Genomic DNA, 25,976 nt, shown 5'->3' on the forward strand with positions numbered 1-25,976 from the left:
CGGACTCTCTGCCTCATATCTCTCCCTGCTTCAGTTCATTTCCCGCCACAGCTGTTTAGTGATTTTCCTGAAGCACAGGTCTGATCAGCTCAACTAACTCCACTGCCCCCCTCTAGAGTGAAAGACAAATTCTTATTTGGCATTTAAGGTTTTCACAACCTGGCTCCTTCTTACTTCCCCAGCGTTCTTGCTCATTACTTTCCTTCTTGAAATCTGCCATCCAGCCATTTCAGCCATGCAGGATATTTTTATGTCCCTTCTCTGAGCATTTGCACAGGCTGGCTTCTCTGACTGGAATATAGCCCTTCCTCATCTACGTCTTTTGAAATCCTGTGTTTCATTAAAGACTCAGCTTAAGTGCTATCTTTTACATGAAGCCTTTTCTCATAACTATCTGATGTGAATGTGTATGTGTATCTATACATAAAATATATTTATACATAAGTGTATACACATATGAATGTATAGAATATTACTTGTAACGATCTACAATATGTTATGTGTGATTATTATATATAACACAATACATGTAAATTCATATGTACATGTATGTATGTAAACACATGGATACTTATACAGACAAATACATCTTTTCTCTCCCATCACAATGTTGAATCCATTAGGGCAGGTATTGTTTCACTTTTGTTTTGTCTCCCGAAGAACACAGTTCCTTGCACATAGTAAAGGCTTAATAAATGCTTATTGATTGATTCCCAAATTTGCCCAGCTTCCATACTAGCATATAGCTAGCTGTTCCCTGTCATTTATTTTTATGTGATGTTTTTGCTTGCTGAGAACAGAGCTATAAACTTGCTTAGATTCAACTGTATTCTGTTTATTACTAATAACATCCAATTTATCATGGCTATTTTGAATTCTTAACATGTCCTCTGCTGAGTGCATCATCACTTCTTCCAACTTGATCTCATGTATGAATATAATGAACAAACTCTCTTGTTCATCACCTAATCATTAGTAAAGATTTTAAGGGCTCCTGTATTTTGCTCAAACACTCAATCAAGTTGTTTCATTCCAATCAGTGAGTTGGTCTGTGGAAAAAGTCCTTCAAATGATTGGATGTCCAGAGATAAGTATAAAAGTCATTCAGTTGTGCTGAGGGTCTAATGGTACAGGCAAGGGAGATATCGAGTGTATTTACTGTGACTAGTGGCATCAAATGAGACCAAGTTCTTGCCTTGTTGTTTACGACTTTCTCTGAGCTCCCTTGAAAGACTGTGCTTCAATGATTAGCTTTGAGTTTAGGTCAGATGAGAATGTGTTCTGTCTGCCACGCTCTGATAGCTTCAGCAAAATATTAATGGGGGTTATTCAAGACCTTCTCTATGCTGATTATAGCACTGCGTGCTTGTGACACACAATCAGAAAGATGCAAAATAATTGAGAGATGTTTGCCAATTTGTTCCTGTTCTGGTGGGGCTGTCAGGACTCTCATCTGTGCTGTTGTACTCATGCTGCCTAGATGGTTAAGGCCTACCACCTTTTGGCCCTCTCAGTGGCTTCCACTGAAAGTCACGGATAGCTCTCACTCTCTTGAGAATGATCTCTCTTTTCTCATTACAAAGACACAGACTCAATTAAAAAAAAAAAGGCCAGCTGGTGATTATTGATATCATTGTCAGCTGCTTCACAGAAGAGTTGAGATGAATCTGTGGTGCTGAATTCCAGAGTAGAGGACAGAAAACCTCTAGAAAGGCACAAAGATGAGAGATGGAATGTTATGTGTGAAGAGCACCAAGTGGTGTAGTTTGTCTGGAATTTAGCACGCATGAAGAGGAGCATACTGGAAACATAGGTTGGGGCCGACTGTGAATATCCAAACAAAGAAATTGATGTTTTATCCTAGAGGCGTTACAGAGTTATTGGAGCTCTTTGACTTTTACGTACTTCAGCAATATTGTTTTGATGTCTGTATAAGGGGTGGATTAGAGAACAGAGTTTTGAGGCAGCAGTGTTCCAGGTAAATGTTTTTGAGGGCTTTGAACTAGGGTGGTGGTGGTATAAGTGGAGAGAAGGTAATGAATGTGAGGGATATCATGGAGGTAAAATTACAAGATGACCAATTTTTAATATGGCAGATGAGGGAAATTAAAGTGATAGGGATGACTAAAAATGGAAATTTTGACAATTAGAAGGATAATGGTACCCTTTGCAGAAATAGAGAAGTTGAGAAGGAGGATTTTTCCCCAGGGGTTGGGTGGAAGGAATGAGTTATGTGTTAGACATACTGAGTTTGATATGCTTATGGAACATCTAGTTAGAAATGCCCAATGCACAGTTGGTGATTGAACACTAGAGCTCATGAGACAGAGTAAGATTAGATATATGAATACCATAGTTATCTATCTATATTAAGACAATAATTCAATCATGGGATCTTGTGAGGTGTTCAAGAGAGCTGGTATAGACAGAGAAGAACCAGGAAAGAGTGTTGGGTTACATCCACAGCTGGAGGACAGAACATGAATGATGATACTGCAAAGAAGATTGAGAAGGTACATCAAACAAGTAGGAGAACCAAGAGAAAACAGTATCATGAGATACTCCCAGAGAGGAGAGAATATCCAGGAACAGAGAATAGTCAACCAGTGTCAAATGCTGCAGAGAGGTCAAGAAGGATGACTCAGCAAAGCCATTGGATTTGGCAATTAGGGGTCATTGGTAACTTCAACACTTTTTTTTTTCTGGCTAGGAAAGGGGGTTAAGTGACCTGCCCAGGGTCACACAGTTAGTAAGTGTTATGTGTCTGAGGCAGGATTTGAACTCAGGTCCTCTGAATTCAGGGCTGGTGCTCTATCCACTGCACCAGCTAGCTGCCCCATTGGTAACTTCAGAGAGAACAATTTTGGTTGAGTGATAAGGTCAGACATCAGATTGGCATTCCCCAACCTGTTGCTAAGACTTTCTACAGATGATATTTTCTGATATATTTGATGAAGTTAAAACACAGAATCCAGAGTCTTGTGAAACTCAGAACATATTACATTGATTGATTCCTCATCACCTACCAAACCAGCCAGTCTTTTTTAGAAGAAAATTAGACTGCCCTGATAAAACGTGTACTTCAAAATGTACTACTTGGCAATCTTCTAAATAGTCTGACATCTTCTAGTGTTTTTACAGGTATCCAAGTTTAAATGAAAGGTTTATATAATACCTGTGGTCACCCAGGGATGTATAATTTCTAGCTTGCCTTCTACTATATCCTTTAACTACTTATGCCTCCTTTGTGTGTATGAAATCAAGACAGTCACTCATCTTCCTTAGCTTCAAATGCATGATTTCATGCTTACCAGGAATAGTCTTGTCCAAAATTACCACTGGGCTCTAAAAATCATGTCTACTACTGTATATCTGACCAAATGAGATAATAAGGCCTTTCCTGATTCTTCTAACTACTAATGCCCTCTGAAATTACTTTGATTTTACTTTGAATTTGTAACAAGTTTGTGTGTGTGTGTGTGTGTGTGTGTGTGTGTAATGAAAGTTATTGCTTGTTGGTTTTGTGAAGACAAGTTGTATAAGTGTAGAACTGGGGTTTGAACCCATGAATTTTGAGTTTTGAATATAGGCTACTTACCATTATGCCACAGTGCCTCATTCATCATCTATTTGTTGAGCCCAAGATACTATACTTTGGGGGTACAAAAAAGGTTTAAAATATGGAAGGTAATCTCTGAGGGAAGGCATGGAGGGGGTTGAGAAAGGCTTCATGTAGAAGTTGGGATTATAGCTGAGACTTGAAGGAAGCTAGGGGAGGAGATAGAGATGAGGAGGGAGAATATTCTATGCATGGGGGACATCTAGGGGAGATGCATGTGATTGGGAGATAGAGTGTTGTGTGCAATGAATGGTATTTAACCAAATCTTATTATCTTTTCATAGACTCAGAATTGTAAAGAGCCTTAAAAACTGCTAGAACAGACCTTGACCTATATCTTAATCATTTCTATGACATCCCTGACAAATGGTCCAGCCTTTAACAGTCTTTATCTATCTTGCCCTTTCTTCTGTGCTTGATATTTTACATAGGTGATTTTCCTCCTTGGTTCTTTGGCTTCTATGACATCCTTTTCTGCCTAACTCTCTGAACTCATTGCCTCTTATCTGGAGCCTCTTCTTCTTTCTCCTAATTTCTACTAAGGCTCTTTTTCCCCCTCTCTGCTTTTCTTTCTCCAAATCAACTCCTTCAGAGATCTCATATGATATGAGATATGTCATATATAAGATATCAGATACCTACCATCAGCTATTAGCTGTGTGTTACCAACTTTTTATTCAACTTCATTCCCTCCAACATGTCTCCACTTTTGTATCCATCACTTTCAAGCTCAACATGTCCAAGACTAGATTCATCAGTTTTACTGCAAAATCATTTCCCCTTCCCAGCTTCCTGTTTTCTGTAATCCCTTTCTCTGGCATCAGTAATTTATCAGTTCCTGAAATGGCAAAAAAAAAAAAGGCGGCACTATTATGTTTAAAGTATACTTTAAAAAAGCGCCATGAGTACATCTGAAAAATGAACCAGCAACAGTCCATAAAAATATTTCCCAGTCTACAATGCTTTTTCTTCCCTACTTTATAGGGTCATAAGAAGGTAGTTTGGTGCTATGGAAAGAACAGTGCCTCATGGTGGTATCTCTACTTTTGGGTACAGTTGCAAAATGCTTTTCAGATATATTTACTAATTTACAGCTCTACCAACAATGCATTAGCATGTACAGTGGTTTTTAATTTTTTGTTTCTTTGTTTTTCTTGCTATCCCCAGGCTAACTTCATTTAGTTTTGTCCTCATTTCATTTAGGGCTTCAGGACTACTGATGTGCAGTTGATTTGCAAATCAACTTAAAAACAACTTGATTGTTTTTAATTTTATCTTTTTTTTTCTTTCAGTTTTCCAAAGAAGTTAGACCTGTTTCTTGGTGAAGAGAAGGCAACGTGCTTTTTCCATAAGGTCAGTCAGTTTTCATGTAAACCTTATATCTTTTTTTTAAAAACTTCACAGGAAATGTTTGTTCAGGTACAATTCTACAAAAAAGAAAAAAAGTTCTTTTTAATAATGCTTTCTAGCTGAGTTGCTTGAGTAGGTTTTTCTCCCTGTATTTTTGCCTTCAATATCTGGACCTATAGGTAACAATATGTATTTTTAGCTCCTCCTTCCTCACTATCAGAAGTTCTCACAGAAGCAGGATTTTGTCCTTAATGGCTAGATTCTTGTGCTATTTTTTGCTATCCATATGTTTCATTGTTAATTGGCATCATTGTTGCTATCATTCTAGAATCATGGACTCTTTGATTAAAAGGGAACTTTAAGGTCAGGAAACTGGCCAGTGTAAGAACTAATTGCCTCTAGAATAATCCCAGACAAGTGGTTATCCAGCATTTGCTGGTATACTTCCCAAAATGGAAAATTCACTAACTCTGATAGCAGCCCATTCCATTTTTGGGTAGTCCTAATTGTTCATAAGCTCTTAGCCAAAATCTGCCTCCTTATAACTTCCCATTAGTCCTACTTCTACCATCTGGAACCATATAGAATGGTGGCTATTTAACATAGTTCCTTATGCAATACAGATGAAACAGTCTGTTCTGTCTTGCTTCGGTAGCCCCTTCTTGTGCTTTGGTCCTTTCTGTTCATCGTCTTCATCTTTTACATTTCCTCTTTCCAGAAGACAGTCCTTCAGATATGTGATAACTGTCACATGCTCTCTAGTGCCTCTCCAGAGGTTATACTCCAGACTACACATCCTCAGATTCTTAAATTGTTCCTCAAATGATGTCATTGTGAGTCTCAAATACAACTTGACTCCACTTGTCAGTGTCCTTCCTAAATGTGGTACCTAGAACAAAAGCTGTTCAGGGAGCAGTACAGGGCAACATTTCTCTGATTCCAGACTGTTCCTAAACACATCACATTGGTGGCTCATATTGAGCCTTCAGTCCGTTAAGTCCACAGCCCATACAGCCTGACAATTCTGTTTGGGGAGGTGGGGTGATTTACAATATATAGATAGGAATACGTATAATCATTAGAGGAGAGAGAGCAATAATGAGAGGCATTCAGAAAGGCTTCACATCAGAGATGGTGCATGAGTTGAACCTTTTTAAGATACAAAGGTGAGAAAATAATAAATTTCTGGTGTGGGAGACAGCTTGTACCAAGACATGGAAGCAAAGAATGGAAGGTTGAGTTCAGGAAACAGTAAGAAGGCCGTAGTGGCTAGAATGTAAACCTGGAAAGGTGGGCTGCAGACAGACTGTGAACAGTTTTAAATGTTAATCTGAAGCTCCTGTATTTTATCCTAGTGATAAAATAGTGAGCCACTGAAGATTCTTGAGTAGAAGAGTAACGTGGTCAGACTTGTGTTTTAGGAACATTATTTAGCTGTGTGGAGGATGGATTAGAGAGGTGAGAGACTGCAAGCCAGCTTCCTGTTGTAGTCCTCTACATAAGAAGCAATGAGGGACTGGACTAGGGTGGTAACCATGTGAGTGAAGAGAAGACGTTGTGGCAGTAGAGCTGGCAAGAGTTGGCAATTAAATGAATATGGAAAATAAAGGGAAGAAGTCAAGGAAAATGCCAAGCTTGTAAACCTGTGATGCATGAAAATCATTTGGAGGAGAGAAGTGTTTTTAAACAAATACATAAATTAACAGATAGATGAATGAATGAATGAGTAAAAATGTATTTTATGTTTACGATGAGTTTTTAATTCCTGTTTGGACATGTTGAGTCTAAAATGCCTTTGTGATAGCTTTTTGGATATATCCAACATCCAGTTGAGGAAGTGAAACTAAGAGAGCAGGTGAGAGATTTGGGCTGGAGATAGGGATCTGATAATCACTGCCACAGAGCTAATTAAATCCATGGGAGTTCATAAGAGCAAGACAAAAGAGAGAAGAGAATAGAGTGTAAGGAGAGCAGAGCTAGAACAAGACATAGCCTGGGGATGGGTATGTACATACATACATACATACATACATACATACATACATACATACATACATACATACGTGTGTGTGTTTACATGCATACACACATATACATATACACATATACATGTGTATACCCACGATTAAGAGGTGGGGTATGCATGATAATTTTACAAAGGAGCCTGAGAAATAGACATAAATGTAGGAACAGAAGACAGAAGTATCATGAAAACCCAGGGATGAAGATTAGGTTTCTTCTTGTGGAGGGATGAGATATATAGGATAAATAGTGTAAGGGAATGGTAGAAACAAAGTAAAAGAGGTCAATAATCAATAAACATTGATTAAGCACCTACTCTGTGCTAGGTACTCTGTTAGATGCTGGGATACAAGAAAGGGAAAAGATAGTCTCTGTCCTCAAGGAGCTCACAATCCAAAGGGGGAGAATAATGCATAAAAAGCAACTGAAAATGGGAAGTGACTTGGAACGGGGATATAATGAAGTAATACAACCAGGGTGGAAATGATGAGCCCTTGCTTTTTCCTTAAATGGTAGAGGATCTGGGATATATGGGGTGTTCAGGGAGGACTAGTTCCTCTGGTGTGAGAGCTTGTGAACTCTTTTCAGGGCTGCTCATGCACCTTTGGCATCCACCTTCACCCAGCTCTCACCTGTGGTTCCAAGAAGCTGTAGCATGCACAGCAGCCACACCCTGGTAAATTGTCTCAGTAGCTGGGCTAAATCAGGGTGAGAGTAATGGATAGAGCTTAAACCTATTGGTGAGGTAGGGGGATATCTATCCAAGCATGTGAAGGCTTCCCACAGCAGAATGGGTAGATGTGAACAGTTTCTTCCCTTTGCCATGAAGGTGGCTGAAGCAGGCACTGTGGAGCATTTAGAGCTGGGTCAGACATGACAGACTTCAAGATCATACAATACACTCCAGTACATCACCAGTAGTCTTGACTTTTGGCTTGCCAGTGGATTTGGATGACTCCGGAAGAGAGAATGAGGTTGAAGACTTTGTGCAACTCTTCCTCACTTAAATCCAGTTCACATGTAAGTCAAGATGTCACCCCATGATGTTATTGGTACTCTTTGAAAAGGAAGGACAAACAATAACAGAGGATATGGGAGGAGCTCCCCAATGAAGGCGCTCTCTAGTGGCCGTGTACACTCTCTCATTAGAGAAAGGGAGATCCACAGAGGTCAGGAGGTAGTGAGGAGGTGTGTTTCAGAGTTGATGTCGTATTGCAGGATGATGAGTTTCTAGAGATCAAGAAATCCAGGAGAGGAGCCACGTGGAAAATGATGGGGGAATGATGTCAAGGGATATTGAGGTATAGAACATGGTATATGAGGGGGTTCATGCTAGATGGCCTCTATTTTCTCAGTAAGATGTGAGGCAAAGTCTTTTGTGGATAGGGAGTGGAGAAGAGGTGTTATAGGTGTCTCAGTGTAAGAAGAGAAAGTATGGAACAGCTGCTTTGGGGAGTGTGATAGGGAATAATAAAGATACCTGTGCAATAGTGAGAACCCACTTGAGATTAATACATAACTTTATTGCAGACCTAGTTGACGCTGGCATGTGATTTCTTCTTAAGTAGTACCTGTGGAAGAGAGGAGAAGGGAGGTGGTGGGGAGTGACCTGGGGTTGGGTTTTGGAAAGCATCAGCAGAGCAAGGTAAAGGGTACTGTTCTTCAAGAGTACTCTTTAGTTATAGGGTCAAGGTTGTGAAGGGAGAAAAGTGAGGCCAGAACAGGGGTGTGGATCCAAGAACAATTAGGGAGAGATAGAATAACTAAAATAACTAAAAATCATGGTGAGGAAAAAAAATAGGTGTAGAAGCAGTGAGGCACAGGAAGATGTGGAAATTTAGGAGGTTATTGTCAGAAGAGTTTAGGAATTGTGGGTCAGATTTGAATATTTATGAGTAATAGTGAGAATAAGGGTATGACCATCCCTTTGTGTGCTGGGGGGTGGAGTAAAAGGTCAAGGCACGGGAACTGAGGAACTAGGAGACCAGTATATTTGAACCGACACCAATCTGTATATTGAAGTCTCCAAGTGTAAAGAAGGTGGGATGGAGAGGAAAACTGCAGGCCAGTTATTGAATACTGTGAGGAAGGAAGGACAATAACCTGGAGATAACTGCTGTCAGAGTGTGGTTTGAGTTATATTTGAATGGAGGAAACCTAGTGGAAGAGGGAGAGACTGGAGGTGGCCACAGGGAGTCAGGAATGTGCCTTCTCTCTTGGCCCAACAAACTGGGGCTACGTGATTTAGTACTAAAGAGGGTGGCTGGGGATACAGTGTCTTCCAGAGGAATTAAAGTTTTGGTGAATACAAATAGAGTAGAAAAAAGTCTACAACAAGGAAAGTTTGTTAACCCTAGAATAGGAGTTTCAGAGGGCACAAAGGAGGAAAGAAGAACCAGACTGAAACATTGAAGTAGTAGAGTTGAGACGGGTACAGATGAGAGATTGGTAGGTGGTACCAGGGTAAAAGTTTTTTTGTTTTGTTTCATTTTATTTTATTTATTTGTTTTTGGCTAGACAACCTACTACTGGTTCACTAGATCTTGGGGAGCAAGAGTGGGAGGTTTTTAGCCATGAGATATATTACTGTTTGATTGGGGCCTACTCTTAGATAAAGACCTGAGGGCAAAAGGTCAGGTGTCTGGTCCTGGTCAAGGTGGTAGAAATGAGGGTCTGTTGTCTGGGACTCTAGTACTACAAGTGAGAAGCCTGATACAGTTAAGTTCTAATTAGTTCAAGAAATGAACTCATGCAGTGGTGGTATGTATTCGAATTCACACTGTTCGACAGTATAATTAGGTAGAATAAGATAATTGGTTCCAGGCCTGTAGAAATATGCAGTGTGAATTCAAATAATGATTCATTATTTTTAATGGGATCCAGCTATGTTGGAGGCTGAGATCCTAGGTCCCTGAAGGAGCTCTAGACATATAAATTGTCATTTCTTCCCCATGCTATTCTTTTACAATGTATTCTTTAAAAATAAACAAAAAATTAAACACAGCATTTTGCATTTGTCCCTATCAGATTTTGTCTTCTTCAGTTCATCAGTTTAATCTACTGACAACTTTCTGGATCTTAATTGTTAACCCAGTGCATTAGCTTTGTTATTTTGGTGCCTGCCAATTTGATAATCATGCTTTCCATGTCTTTATCCAAGTCATTAATAAAAATGTAGAATAGAACAGGAAGGTGCTCCACAGTGTGCCACTAGAAACCTCCCACTAAGTTGACAGCAATCCATTAATCAGCACTCTTTGGATACAATTTTGGAACCATGTATAAGTCCACAGGATTATATCACTTCTCATCCAATACTTCTCCAAACCTTCCTCATCCCTTCTTAATTCTGGTGCCTTTCCTCTGTTCATTTCTTTCTTACTTATCTTTTAGCTTTTTTTATATGTTTGCAAATTGTCTCCCCCATTAGATTGTAAGCTCCATGAGGGCAAGGACTGTCTTTTGCCTCTTTTTGTATTTCTAGCACTTAACATAGTGCCTGGCACATAGTAGGTGCTTAATGAATGTTGATTAATTGATATATGAATTATCATGAGAGATTTTATCAAATGGCTTGAAATCCAAATACACAACATCTATACAATTCCTCTTATCTTCTGCTAATCTAGTAATCTTTTAACAATATCAAAATATAAACATAACTGTTCAAAGGAACTAGAAACCATATCATATGAAGAACAGTTGAAGGAACCAACAATGTTTAGACTAGAGAAGGGAAGACTTAGAGAAAATGGAGTAAAAAGAATTGGGATTGAATCTTGGCACTGGCTGTGTGTGACCCAGAACAAATACCTTTTTTGAGCTTTAGTTACCACATTTACAAAATTGAGATAATAGTACTTTCAGGGACTTCCTTTAGAGAATTCTTGTGGGAAAAGCTTTTTGCACATGTCAAATGTGTCATTTAAATGTGAGCTATTATTGTCATTACGCTGATTTTTAAGTCAATATAGTATAGCAGAAAGAGCATTAGATGGAAAGTAGGGAGGCTTGGATTCAAATCCTACCTTGCCCAGCTGTGTGACCACAGGCAAGATACATCTCAAACATCAAGTCCTTATTTATTAAAAAAAATGTTTATACTACCTCTGCCAGGATTCTCAGGATCAAATGACAGAATATGTGTAAAAGACTTAGCACTGGACATATAGTAGGCTCTTAATAAATGCTTTTTTTCATCCCTTCTTATCTCCCCTCAGTGTTCTAAGGGTTGGCTTTCTAGGACCCCTTCCACCACTAAGCTGGCCAGATGCTAAAATACCTGTTTTAGAAGTGGTTTGCTTATACAAGCCTCAGAGAAAGAGACTTGAGTTTCCTCAACCAATCCCAAAATATTTCCTGCATAGTGGCATTTTATTTTATCTAGTGATGGCTTCTATACTACTTCCATAAGGACTTTTCACTCCTAGTTTAATGCCTTTGGTTAATTCAGTAGGGGTGTTCTCACCTGATAAAGGTATCAAGGTATAGATAGCATCTTGTTAGTTACTTTGAATGAGGTAGGGTGATTGATTGACTCAGAAGAACCCTACCCTTACATGGAGGTGGCACAGGAATGGAAAGGATGGGTGGCTTATCCTGAAAAATGGATACTGCACCTTGAGAGTCAGTGAATGGCTTATCTGATTGAGTGACTTCTACCCCCTACCTTAGATTCTTGGCTAGGGACTGCTCAGATGAGGTAGAGGGGGGAGTAGGCACTGTGGAGTGCTTAGCGATTAGTCAGACACTGAAGATGCCAAGGTCAACCATTGCATCCTGGGCCACTGCCAGTCATCTTGACCTTGGTCTTGCTACTGGACTTCGATGGCTCTGGAAGAGAGAGTGAGGCTGAAAACTTTGTGCAGCTCTGCCTTACTTACATCCAATGCAAGCATGAATCAAGACACCACTCCGGGATGTCAGTAGTCTTCTTTAAAAATGAAGGTCAAACAACAGCAAACATCTGTACTACCTACCTAAGGGATTATGGAAAAGAAAGAACTTTGTAATCCTTGATGTGATATATAAATATGAATTATCATCACAGCAACAATAAGTATTATTTTCATTTTGGCAGTAATCATTTTAACTCCCATATCTACTATGCAGAATTTGTATTCATTTACAGCACAGCAAAAATCATGACGTTTAATAATGTTATCCATCTGCAAATGTCATTATTAATTAGTATTGTAATAATAACATGAAAACTGATCTTAAATAGGTTATTCTCATCCAAAAGAGGAATTACACTTCTATTATTTAACTTTTAATTGGAAAATGAGAATAATTATCTTTTGTCTTTCTTTGTATCCCCAGTGCTTAGCACAGTGGCTGGAACACAGTAGGTGCTTAGTAAATTTTTATTGACTTTATTTTATTTACTGACTGACTAAATGACCTACAAATTCCCATCTGTGTAATAAATAGCATAATGGAGAATCATAGAATATTAGAGCTAGCAAGAACTTATGAGATGATCTAAACTTAGACTGGGCTAGAAATGGGGAGGCTGAGCACTAGAAAGACCAAGTGACTTGCCCAAAGCAAGATAGGCAGTTAGTTACAGATCCTGAATTAGAATCTGGTGAACTTGACTCCCATCCCAGCGCTCTTCCCATAACAGTAAACCATCATATATATCATGAACTGATTTTTCAAGGTATAAGGTAACAGTTGGTATAATCTATTATAGTATTAAGATAATAATAGCTAGCAATAATGGTAGCTAGCATTTATATAAGCACTTCCTATGTTCCAGGCACTGTGAAAAGCATTTTACAGACATTATCTAATTTGATCCTCACAAGAACCCTGGGAGGTAGGTGCTGTTATTATCCCCATTTTACAGTTGAGGAAACTAAGTCAAACTTGCACAGGGCATATAGCCAGTAAGTGTTTGAGGCTGGATGCCAGGCCAAGTACTCCATCTACTGCACCACCCTGCTGCCTGTGGCATAAGGGGAATTTCTGTTTAGCTGGGTTGCCATTTAACAGAAGAGATTTACCAGTTCCACTTAGCTGTTAGTGTTTAATTGAGAGCTTCTTTGTGAAGAGTCCCTGGATTTCAGAAATGTGCAAATATGGGTGTTGTGCAGGCAGAAGATATCCTGGGATGTGTGTGTGTGTGTGTGTGTGTGTGTTGTGTTTGTGTATCTGTGTCTTGCTAGAGCTTCTTAGCTGCCAGACTTCCATCTCCTAGCTCCTGCTCCCCTGCTGATTGTCCCTAACACTCATTCTCAGAGAGTTTTAAAGTTTATTCTAGTGTCACAGAGGCAGTTTTTACAAATATGATACCTCTTCGCCAGCCAGTGTGCATTAAAGAAAAGATGTAATTTAGCAAGACCATTAGACCATCAAGACCAGGGCTGGCACAGGGAGGGTAGGATAAATCAGCAAGAAGTTAGTCAAACCTCAGAAAGAACATAGAATTTAGAGCTGGAAGGGATACTAGGTAGCAAATAGCTCAATCTTCCCAATTCATAGATGAGGAAACTGATATGCAATAAGATGAATGACTTCTCCAAGGTCACTCACATTGCTACTAACAGAGCTGGACTTCAAATCTGTACTTTTGAAGGGGCGGCTTACTTATTCCAGCTGTAGACCATTTCCAGTTAGGGTTCTGAGAAGCTCATTCAGCTTCTAAGAGAACTGGAGTGAATCTATTCATCTCAGCTCATGCTTCCTCTTATGTTTGTGAGATGCCCAGCTTTGCTTGCTTTCCTCCTTAAAGGCTATGTGAATGTAAACTTTCTGTCTAGTTCTGTTTTAATGTAGCCCCTTCATCTCAACAAATGGGACATCTCTTCCATGTTAAAGCAGTTACCTGCATTAACTGGAGCAATTAGGAGGGGGCATGACATACTCACTTGTTTTCTTATGAGAGAAAGAAACAATATGCCTGCCTGCCTATGCTCTGCCTTAGAGCAGGCATAGGTGAATCACCTAGATGTGTTTGTATTTCTGCAGCCCTGGGCAGCTCAGTTTGCACAGATGTTCAGAGTCATTAGAAGCATGAACATGTGGGACTCCTCTGCTGTCAACAGCAAACGAGGAGAAACCTGAGATGATTTGATTCCACAACAAACATTTATTAATCAACAATTGTGTGCAGTGACATCATGAAGAACCTACCTTGGAGTCAGGAAGACAAGTCTTTTCTCTGACACTGGCAACACGATCCTGGGCAAGTCATTTAATGTCTCAGGGCCCATAGATAGTGGTCTGCACTGATAGAGAGAGTTTCTTCATTGGTAGCTTCCCATACCAGTGAAATGAGGTTCATTCAAAAAAAAAGTGTAAAAATATGCATATGTATATAATATACATATATAATTATGTTTGTGCATATATTATGTACATATATGCACATAAGAATATGTGTATTGGACAAAGTAGTCTGGGATACATCACTGCCTGGATAATTAAAGGGAACTCTAGGAAACTATGAGTTGGATAAGGATGAAATTAAAGGGATGAATTAAGGGGATTAGGTGGCCGTGAGGCAAAGTATTATTAACAGTGGCCAGCTGCCAAATTTAAGTGCTATATTTTGAGGTGAAACTGAGAATTGTTTTTAGGTAAAGAGGTGAGGGAGGAGATGAAACATGAACAAAGAAAGTCAGGTATACAAGAGCCAGCGCAGGTCCATTGTGACTGGAAGGGTCACCAGTTTTTCCTCTTGGGTAGTCTAGATTTGCTCTAAGGCAAAACTTTTCAAGAGACTCCGAATTCCTACAAAAAGTCCTACAAGTCAATTTCTGGATCCAAGTTAGTGATAACAGAAGGCACATGCTTGTTATCTTTAGAAAGACACTCAGAAACCATGATTCCAATCATGGATACCACATACATATGTACCACATGCATACACAGTTCATAAAGCATATGGCATTGAGTGCCATTTGGTAACTGAAGATTGGGCTAGATTCTAGGAGAGATGTTGATATTTTCTTAGGACCAGCATGAAGCTCAGCTAATTTCAGCAGTTCATGCTGGGTGTTTTGGATAGCGATTTAATAACATGTACTTCAGATCCCTAGATTACTAGCTAAGCCCAGTCTATGAACAGTTGATGATATCACTATAAAAAAATCTAGAGACTATTACCAATGCTATCTTTATTGCCATTGCTCATTTTTTTTTGTTTATTCCTTTTTTGCCAAAGACCAAGACTATAGCATAAATTGGTTCTGTGGTAGCATCTGGGACACTTTGTGGTACAGTGAAAAGAGTTCTGTATTCAGAGAACCTGGGATCAAATTCCGCCTCTGACTCATACTACTTTTGTGACCTTGTTGTACAAGTCACTGTGGGCATCAGGGGCTTCATCTGTAAAATGACAGATCTTAGAGTTGATGACCACTAAGCTTCCTTCAGCCCCTAAATATTTGATCTGTGTCTATGATCTCTGCAAGAACTATTGAAAAGCTATTGAAACTGTTAAACTTGGAATGAACCATGTGTTCTTCTTCAGTCATTTCAGTCGTATCCAACTCCTTGTGACCCCATTTGGGGTTTTCTTGGCAAAGAACCATATAGATCCATCTAATCCAGTACTATCAGTTTGCAAATATGAAAACTGAGGCCTGGAGGGGTGAAGTAATTTGGCCTAAGGTCATGTTGGGGGGGGGTGTAAAAAGGGAAAGGAAGGGAATAAGTACCTACTATGTGCCAGGTACTGTGCTAAGTGCCTTACAAATATTATCCCATTTAATCCTCATAACAATTCTGGGAGGTAGGTGCTATTATTGTCCCCATTTTACAGTTGGGGAAACTGAGGTTAAGTGACTTTTCCAGAGCCACAAAGTTAATATGGGTCTGTGGTCAGATTTGAACTCAGGTCTTTCTGACTCCCAAGTCCAGAATTCTATCCACTGTGCTTCCTAACTACCAGGCAGTGAAAGTGAAGGTACCTTGGAGCTCTAAATGTATAATCACCTATTCCCCTGATCATGACTTTCTCAAATCCCAGGCTTTTTCTCTGCCCTGCATAACATCTTGCCTCCATGCTGTCATCAAGTGTCACCAAGATAAAATGACCATTGGTCACTATACCTTTGACAGAATGTTGTTGTTGTTCAGTTGTTTTTCAGTCATGTCCAACTTTTCATGACCCCATTTGGGGTTTTCTTGGCAGAGATACTAGAGTGGTTTGCCATTCCCTTCTCCAGCTCATTTTATAGATAGGGAAACTGAGGCAAACAGGTTTAAAAAACTTCCTGAGGGTCACACGGCTAGGGAGTGTCTTGATGGAGTGAGTCCATTCCTATTCTCCACTCTTATTCCCCCTCTTTATGCTCTCCTTTCCCCCATTACTACTCACAGTGCCTCTTAACAGGCTTCTATATGGGGTAAGAACGTAATCAACATTGTTCTTAACATTAGTCTGTGATAGCCTACCTTTTCTAGAACTGTGTGAACCTTCTTAAGCTGTTTGGCTTGGGATAGAGTGGGGAAAAGGCGGTGTCTACAATAAAAACTTCCCTCCTTTGAATGAGCCAGGACTGGCAAAGTCAGCCTGTGATAATACAGTCAGCAGATGGACAGGATGTGCTCTCAGTCATCACTGGGGCAAGGCAACTCAGTGAGAATAGCACAGTGGGAAATGCATTCCCTTTGCTTCATGGTCAGCCGCCCCTGGATGGAATGCTGACCGTTGTTTTTAAAGTGAAAGGGAACCAAGGTGAATCCTGGGGGAGTGAAATACTGACACAGGGATCATTCATTCACTTGAGTAGCTCATTCATTCTACACTTTTTGAGCACTAATTGGTGCTTTATTAGACATTGGGGGGAAGGGGGGACAGGCTTCTAATCATTAGTGCTCTTCTGGGTCCTCAAATTACCTTGTATTTACTTAACTGTGTATTTGTTGTATCCCCCTATTAGAACGTCAAGAAGGACTTCCTTGAGGTCAGGGACTGTTGTATTCCTAGCACCTACCATGATCTCTTTCACATAGTAGGTGCTTAATAAATTTCAGTCAGATTGAATGATACACAGCACCTCCTTCAGCGAACTTACTGTTTGATAAGTGCTTTGTTGTTTTACAATGCATTTTCACATAAACTTTCTTACCAATCCTCACAGCAGGCAAGGAAGATGGAATCCCAGAATCTCAGAGTTGGAAGGGACCTTAGAGGACACGCAGTAGATCTCCTACCTGAAAGGCAATCCCCTTTTAAATCTCCCCTACAAGTTGTCATCCAGACTGAGGATGAATGGTGGTAAATCTGCTATCTCTTGAGAAAGCCCACGCCATTGTTGGACAATCCTCATATTTTTCCTTCTGTGGCATTTAAAAAGTTCGACAGACATAATTTCTGGGTAATTAGTCATTGTGTTAATAATGCTAGCATTTTAATAAAAGGTCAGTGGCACTCTCGAATGCCAAAGACAGTCACGGTGGCAAGCTCACAGCTTATATGCCCTTGGAAGAGGGGTGTTCCTGAGGGTGACAATCAACTCTTCCTGGTTAACAATTAATGAGAGAATGAATATTATAATTAGGGGCTGAACTAATTCTAATGAACTTTGATTATGTCATTTACTTCTCAGTTACCTCCAGCCTTGGGCAGTCTATTCAAAGACTTTATCCCCACCCAAACCTGAGAAGAATACAATGGCTTCAGTTCCTGGATGGGGTCTGAACAAGATAGTTAAAAAAAGTTAATCCAGTCATTATCTACTGTATCCTTCAGGAGCCTGAACTTTGAAAATGAGGACTATAGAAAAAGGGAGAACTGTGGGTCTCCCCAAATCATTGGTTATTAATAATCATTTCTCTCATTTCTTTTGAGCCATGATTTACCTCTTAACACTGCTACCTAGGATCTACCCTTTGGGTCCAGGAGAAAAAAAAAAGTCTAAGCCCTTTTTCACATGACAACCCCTTCGATCCTAGAATTCAGATATTGTGTCTCCTCTAAAACCTCTATTCCAGTCTTAATATTCCCAGTTCCTTCAACTGGTTCTTTTTTTTTTTTAACAGCCTTTCATGACCTGGCCCCTTCCTACCTTTCTCATCTTACTCCCCTTCCTGTGCTCAGAGATCCAGTGACTCTGGCTCCTTGCTCTTCCTCTCACATAGTATTGTATTCACCTTCTTGGAGCCTTTTCATTGGCTGAGCCCCATGCCTGGAACTCTCTCCCTCCTCAACTCCTCTTCCTGGCTTCTCTGGCTTCCTTCAAGTGTCAGCTAAGGTCCCACCTTCCACAAGAAGCCTTTCACTGTCCTCTTAATTTTAATTGCTTTCCCTCTGAGATTCCCCTCCATATATCCAGTGTAAGATATACACATGGTTGTGCATGGTTCTTTGTGTGTTGTCTCCGCAGTTAGCCCCTTGAGCTCCTTGAGAGCAGGGACTGGGGTTTTTTGTTTGTTTGTTTTTGCCTTTATTTTTGTCCCCAGGGCTTGGCAAAGTGCTTGACACATTTGTTGTTGTTCGGTGGAGTCTGATTCTTCATGACCCTGTGGACCATAGCACACCAATACTGTCCATGGGGATTTCTTAGTTAAGATACTAGAGGGCTTTACCATTTCCTTCTCTAGTGGATTAAGGGAAACAGGTTAAGTGACTCGTCTGCAGTCACACAACTAGAAAGTTTCTCAGGCCAGATTTGAACTGTGGTCTTCCTGCCTCCTGGCCCAGTGCTCTATCTACTGAGCCACCTCAGTTCCTCAGTGCCTCAACCTAGTGGCCCAGCACATAGTAGGTGCTTAATAAATGCTGGATAATTGATTGACTTTTATGACATGGTTGGTCGCCAGTCCTCTGACCATTCTCTTTCTCTGGATGACTTGTTAGTTTCCTTCCAAAAAAGGTGTTGGCCAGAACTGAACCTTTCTAGTGTATAATAGGAGTATCACCTCCCTCATTCTGAGCTCTGTCTCTTTTAATGCAACCTAAGATTGTATTAGCTTTTTCAACTTCCACTGGACATGAGGTAGGCAGGGCAGATATCATCCCTATCTGCTCTGCCTGTTTCAGACTAAGGAATTAAAACTCAGAGAGATTAAGCGATTGGTTAAAGGTCACATAGCTAGTAAGGAAAAGAAGCAGGATTCAGTCCGCAGGCAAGGCTCCTTCTAGGTGATCTGGCTTCTGAGTCTTAATAACGTGAGCCTCAAATCTCCAGGTCATTTGACTTTAAATCTTGTATTCTCTTTACAATACCACACTGTAGAAAGGAGAGAAATGTGATGATATACAGGGCATCCCATAAATTTTAGTGCAGTTTTAAGCTAAAGCTACTGTTGTTAGAACTGTGAATTAGTCCAGCTGTTCTGGAAAAGTTTGGAATTATGCAAGACAGGTCACTAAACCTTTGACTCAGAGATCCCACTGCTTGGTGTATACAACAAGGAGGTCAAAGATAGTGAGAGAATTCCCATATATATCAGGATATTCAAAACGTTACTATTTGTAGCAGAAAAAATACTCTTTAGATTTGCATAGAGTGGGTAAGGTAATGGCTGAGCAAATTATAGTATGTGAATATTGAATACTACTACACTCTTAAGAAATGACAGATTTGGAGAATCCAAAGAAGCACAAAATGACTGGTATGAATCAATGCAGAGTGAAATAAATAGAACCAGGGAAAAAATATTCAATGACTTAAATAGTATAACATAAAAATATAATAAGAAGAACACTAAAACTAAGCTGAATTCTGTACCTCTGACATTTATATGGCCTTGGACAAATTCATTGATCTCCCTGGATGTCAGTTTCTTCATCTGTAAAATTAAGGGGTCGGAAGAGATAACCTCTGAAGTCCCTTGCAGTTTGGGAGCTATAATCCAGTTACGACCTATCTTGACTCTGGAGAACCAGGCTTCATTTTGGGGAGAGACAGATGACTGCATGTGAGGTGTACCGCATAACACAATTAGATGTGATTATTGCATTGGTTGATTTCACATATCTTTTTCTGTTACAAAGGAAAGCTCACCAGGTGGTTATAAGAGGGAAGTACATTGGGAAAGTTATTCTGATGAAAAAAACGAAAGGCATCAATGAAACTTTGATATAAAGAAAGAAATAACGTGATTATATACACACATGTGCACACATACACATATAATACACATGTGATGCATATGTTCATATGTACATATACATGCACATATAGACATGTGCGTGTGTACATGCATGCACATACATCATGGTGCACACCTCATGGTATACAAAGGAGATCCGTGTAGTCCAAGTTTCACTGATGACTTGCAATTAGCCGTGTGAACTCAGGCAAATTTTAGAAACTCTGCTCTTTTGTTTTCTTCATTTGTAGGGAAGGCTTTGCTTGGCTGCTGTAGTCCTCCCTGAACTCACTGAGCACTTATTGCCAACATCCTTCATTGATGTCGTATATTGTTATTTATTATGTTCATTATTGGTATGGCATGGTGCCCCAAGTCTCTTCTTGGGGAGGCATGCCCTATAAATAAAGTTTTACTTGTAGGGCATGCCGGCCCTCCTGAGGGCAAAAGATTTGCCTTCTGTCTCTCTATATCTGAGGCGCCCAGCAATAGGCATTAGGCTCAAGAGGGTGTTCATATATATTTGCTCATGTTATCATGATAATTATATTGATACCTCATCTTCCTATCTCACGGGAAAATTTTCAGGACAAAATGAGAGTATTTGTAAAAAATGCTTTAATCTCTTTGTGGGGGAGGATAAATTTCAGGTATTATCATTTTGTCATATATTACAGGTGATAGGCCATGAAGTTAACAGTCACAGAATTTAGAGACAGCTGCATAATGTAGTGGGTAGAGTGCTGGGCTCAGAGTCAGGAAGATCTGAGTTCAAATGTGACCCCAGATACTTACTAGCTATGGGACCCGGGTCAAGTCATTTAACCTCTGGCTACCTCGGTTTCCACAAGTACAAAATAGGGGTAATAAATAGCATCTATTTCCCAGGGTTGTAGTAATGACAAAATAAGATAATATTTGTAAAACACATTGCAAATTCTGAAATGCTCTATAAATGCTTGCTGTAATTGTGGGGGATAACTAGTGGATGGAGTACCAGGCCTAGAGTCAGAAAGACCTGAGTTCAAATCCAATCTCAGACACTTACTAGCTGTGTGACCCTGGGCAAGTCACAACCCTGTTGGCCTTAGTTTCCCCATATGTAAAATGAGCCGGAGAAGGAAATGGTAAAGCATTTTAGTGTCTTTGCCAAGAAAACCCCAAATGTGGTTGCTATGAGTCGTATACAACTGAAATGACTGAACAACAAATTATTATGTTATTTTGTCATTTCACAGCTGAAAGGACTGAAGAAGAGATTATGTTATTTAAGATTTGGAAGGTTTGGAAGGGCCCTCAGTGGCTATCTAGTCCAAACTATGCCCCAAAAGAATCCTCTCTACAACATGAAGGTAAAGCTCATCTAAGCCTTGGTTTGGGGGCTTCTGGACACAAATCACTTAAGAAATTGGTCCCTCTCACTAATATTAACCAGTGAGAAATAGTGTGCTAGATGAATGAAAAGGTGTTAGTGATGCCATTTCAAGATTTTTATTCCTTGCATTATTTAAATGCACTGAAGCTATAAAAAAGTGATATTTATTTGTATGAATGTGTTGATTTCTATATGATCCAACTGACTTATTTTTATGCATAATGTATCCCTTATCACTTTCTAAAAATATCTAGATTCTTATGTGTCAGCACTGACAAGACAGGATGTGTTCCATCCTGATCATGCCAACATAGTGGGTTTTGTAAGCATTCTCAGTTTCTGCTTAGCAGCCAATCAAAAGCTCCTTTTTTTCATGTGGGAAGCATATAGAAGAGTAAACTTGTGCATTCTCTGAAGTCTGCCTGGGGTTTAAATCAATAAAGTATGCGGTGCACACCCCTAAGGACTGACCCCATTGGCCAGTCCCCTTGTTATTTAAGTTATTCATTTAAATGCAGTTTTATATGTTTTACTTGATTATACATGTATAACCTATATCAGACTGCTTTTGCCATGTAAGGGAGGAATAGAATTTGGAACTTTAAAAAAAGAATGTTAAAAATTGTTTTTACATGTAATTAGGGAAAAAATTAAATATTATTTTTAAAATGCTATTTCAACAGCAGCAGTAGCAAATTCACTGTAAAGGGCTTATCAGCATGTCTTCATATCCTGTGCTTTGGAAGTATATCATTTTTATAGTCGGAGAACTTCAAATATGCTTTTGAATTCGTTGTTTTCTCATTGACTTTTTAACTTTTGGTCAGTGAAGCATTCTATTTTTCAAAATTATTCTTCTTTCTCCTTCTTTCTGTCTCCATTACTAAAGCAATAACCCCAGTCAGCACAGGAAGCTTATTTGGAAGTTATATTGTTTTTTTTTAAACAACACTATAATAATAGGTAGCATTTTATATAGTACCTACTATGTTCCAAGAAATGTACAAATATTATCTTCCTTGATCCTTACAATGACCCTGGGAAATGGATGCTGTTATTACCCTCCTTTTACCGATGAGGAAACTGAGGCAAAGAGAGGTTAAGTGACTTGGACAAGGTCACACTGCTAATAAATGTTTGAGACCAATTTGAACTCAGATCTTCTAACTCTAGGTCCATATGTCTATCCACAGTGCCACCTAGCTGCCTCTTTTTGGAGGATGAGGGAGATATTTATGTCAACTATTACCAACAGAGTGACCCCAGAATCCTGGGGAAAAAATTAGTTAGACCTAAAATAAATGAGGCTGCAAGTCAAGGACATTAAAGAAAAGGGCATTAAATTCAGTAAATTTATTAAGTGCTTACTATACATGTACTTGGATAACAGCTATTTTCAAATGCTTAAAAAGGACTGTCATATGTAGGAGGGCATATTCTTCTTAGTGGCTAGAGTAGAGAGAACTAGGAGCATTGAATATCTGTTGGACAGGTGCTGATTTTAGCTTAAAATTAGAGGGGGGGGGAATGACTTCTTCACAGTTAGAGTTCTCCAGAAGTGGAGTGGATTGCCTCAGGGCAGCTGCAGAGAGTTCTCAGCCCTGGGTGTATGTGGGTGAAGGTAGAATGACCCTCCTCATCTTGCTGACAGGATTTTTGTTTAGATAAAAGTAAGAAAAGCTGACCTTGCCCAGAAACATATTTGTTGAGTACCTATTATACGTAAGATATGGGCATAATAAATCACCCAGCCTCTGCTTAGACCTTCCACTTAACTCTTGATAATTCAGAACAATAAAAGAATGTAGAATAAAAGCAAATAATCCAGAAATAACTTTTTTAGACTTTATGAATGCATCAAATAATTGTTTTTGATGGATTCATTTTCTTGAGTATGTTTTCTTCCTCATTATGTGTATTATGTATTACGTGTATCATGTATTATTTTTTATTCTTCATTATGTTTAATGTGTCATGTTGAAGGTGAATGCTTTATCTGTTTTCATTTAGAGCAAATCTGCAAAGTGGACTTGTTACTAAGACCTTGAGCCCCCTCTTGGGAACAGCTTCCCTCCCTTGGACCTCATAAACTGTTCTGAATCTTTCTAATGCACTTATATAATATTTCATATTATATGAAATTATTGTCATTTAGTTGATTAGTTGTGTCTAACTCTTCATGACCCCATTTAAGGTTTTCTTGGCAAAGATATTTGAGTTGTTTTCCATTTCCTTTTCCAGCTTATTTTACAGATGAGGAACTGAGGCAAACAGCGTTAAGTGACTTGCCCAACATCACACAGCTAGTAAGTGCCTGAGGACGTATTTGAACTCAGGGCCTCCTGAATTCAGGCCCAGCATACTGTCCACTGCACCACCTCACTGCCCCATATGTGAATTTATGTCACATGAAAATGTCTCATCCCCTTGCTAGCCTGCAAACTATGTGAGAATGGGGACTATGCTTTGACTAAATTTATATCTCCTTTCAGCGAGGGCCATCTCCAGTCATCCTGATCTATATCTGACCACTGGACCCGGATGGCTCCAGAGGAGAAAGTGATGCTGGTGATTTTGTATACCCTTCCTCACTTAAATCCAGTTCACTTGCATATCATGGCATCACCTCCCTGATGTCATGGTCCTCTTCGAGAATTAAGGACAAGCAAAAAGCTCCTCTCAGCACAGTGTTCTGTACAGAGTATGCTTAATAAATATTTATATATTAAATGAATTGGACCACAATGGTAAGGAGCTGTGTTAGACTGGCATGAGGGATGTAGGGGGTAGACAATGATTATAAAAGATAGTCCCTACCTCAAGGATTTTGCTAACCAATTGGGAAAACAAGGCATGAAAAAACATAAATACGAAAGTGTATGTTTAATTTATAAATGATTAGTATAGACAATTATTGCTTTGAATAAAAAAAGACATATAATTGATGGTTCATGTGGTCAGGAAAGGTTTTGGTGGAAGATTTAGACTGAAGCTTGTAGTATAGCCTAGGAAAAAAGAGAAAACATAGTTGGGGAAAGGGGGAATTAAGGAGTGATGGGAAGTAGTGAAAATGAAGACAGTGAGGCAGGAAATTGTAAGAAATGTTTGTTGGGGTGGGAGGAGGGCAGGAAAGAATGTTTAGCAGACCAGTTTGGCTTGCCTGAATGGTTCACAAAGGGAAAAAATAAGAAACAATACTGGAAATCTAGGAGGGGCCAGACTATGGAGGGCTTTGAATTAGTAGCCTCAATGGTTTGGACTTGTGTAATGGAAGGAGCCATGAACTAGAAATCAAGGGATCATGGTTTCAGTCGTAGTTCTACCCCTGACTAATAAGGCACTCTCTAGATGCATTTCCTCATCTTGTAAAATGAGGCTGGACAGTATGATCTCTAAGGCTCCTTCTACTCCTTAATTCTGTGATCTTAACATTTGACTTGCTTGAAAATTGCTTTCATTAAAAAAAATTTAAAAAGAACATTGTCATCATTTCCTGACCTTCTAGAGGAAGTAAAATGTTTTAAAATATGGACAAGAGAAGGGGAGAAGGTAAAAGATAGATATTTCAACCCCCTTCCCCCATCCTCAACTATTGAGGGTTCATTGAATAGGCTATGGAACCATGGATTCACAGGTTGCTAAGGGATGAATTTAAGCCTGTGATCCTTGAAACTGAGCTGGGAAAGTATTGTTGAATGCAAGTTGACAGATTATTATTTTTTTTTCTGAGGCCGTTACACATCGCTTTCTAGTCAGACTAGGAGGAGCCAATTTTGATTTCAGAGAAAAGAGACAGAATGTCATTGGATTGAGGGAGGGGAGGGAAGCAAAAAAACTTATTGCTTTCATATTTTCGTTTACAACTGCTGGGCATGTTGGTTTTAATATGAGTCTGTTTGTGATGGCAAGAGGAGGTATAATGAGAAAAGCAATGGCCATTTGTAGCTTGCATCCAAGACAAGGAATCTAAGTTAAGTTGCTCAGGTTTCCTGTGATTGGGGCGTGCCTACAGCCTCTAATCTCCCTCATTCTCTTTTCTCCAGGGAAAGTTCCTTACAGGATTATGGAGCTGAAATGAGTACACTTAGAGCAAGAGAGGCTCTCTAACCCTGCATTTCCCTTTTATTAACCCTGCTCTTTGGGGGAGAGTAGGAGGAGCTACCACCCCTTTCTTCCTCCTGGCCAGGACCTTAGGGAGGCACCATAGATAGGGAAGGAGAGGTGGGAAAAGGAGATGGTCCAAGCACTTGTCCCGTCAGGCTGTGGTTCCTGCATAAACCAGCATTCTTCTTGAAATGCTTTTCCTTGCCCAGAGCCTTGAGCTCTTTGCACAGAGTTCTCCACTGAGTAAAGGGGAAGGAAGCTTTGTATTTCTGACTGAGCTCCTATGAAACTTGCCCTTTAACATATCAACGAAATCACTGGGCTTTGTGAGATTAATTTATAAGGGCTTTATTTGCAATGGCTCAAGAGGAGGAGATGCTATCTCTTTCTGGAGGACATGTGTATTTAAACCAGAGGCCAGTCTATTTATAGGCCTTATAGAGTGTGTTGTAG

The 25,976-nt window shown here is 39.6% G+C and overlaps 1 protein-coding gene across 1 annotated transcript in view; it reads left to right on the top strand.

The window, feature by feature from the left end:
- Positions 1 to 25,976, top strand: part of ATXN1 (ataxin 1) — a 524,441-nt gene that overhangs the window by 259,581 nt on the left and 238,884 nt on the right. Inside the window, 1 exon segment of the mRNA XM_020986797.2 lies at positions 4,912 to 4,972. The gene's annotated coding sequence lies outside the window, so the exon portion shown is untranslated.

This window comes from Phascolarctos cinereus, unplaced genomic scaffold, assembly GCF_003287225.1.
Source record: "Phascolarctos cinereus isolate Bilbo 61053 unplaced genomic scaffold, phaCin_HiC Scaffold_4;HRSCAF=312, whole genome shotgun sequence".
In the NCBI taxonomy this organism is placed as follows: domain Eukaryota; kingdom Metazoa; phylum Chordata; class Mammalia; order Diprotodontia; family Phascolarctidae; genus Phascolarctos; species Phascolarctos cinereus.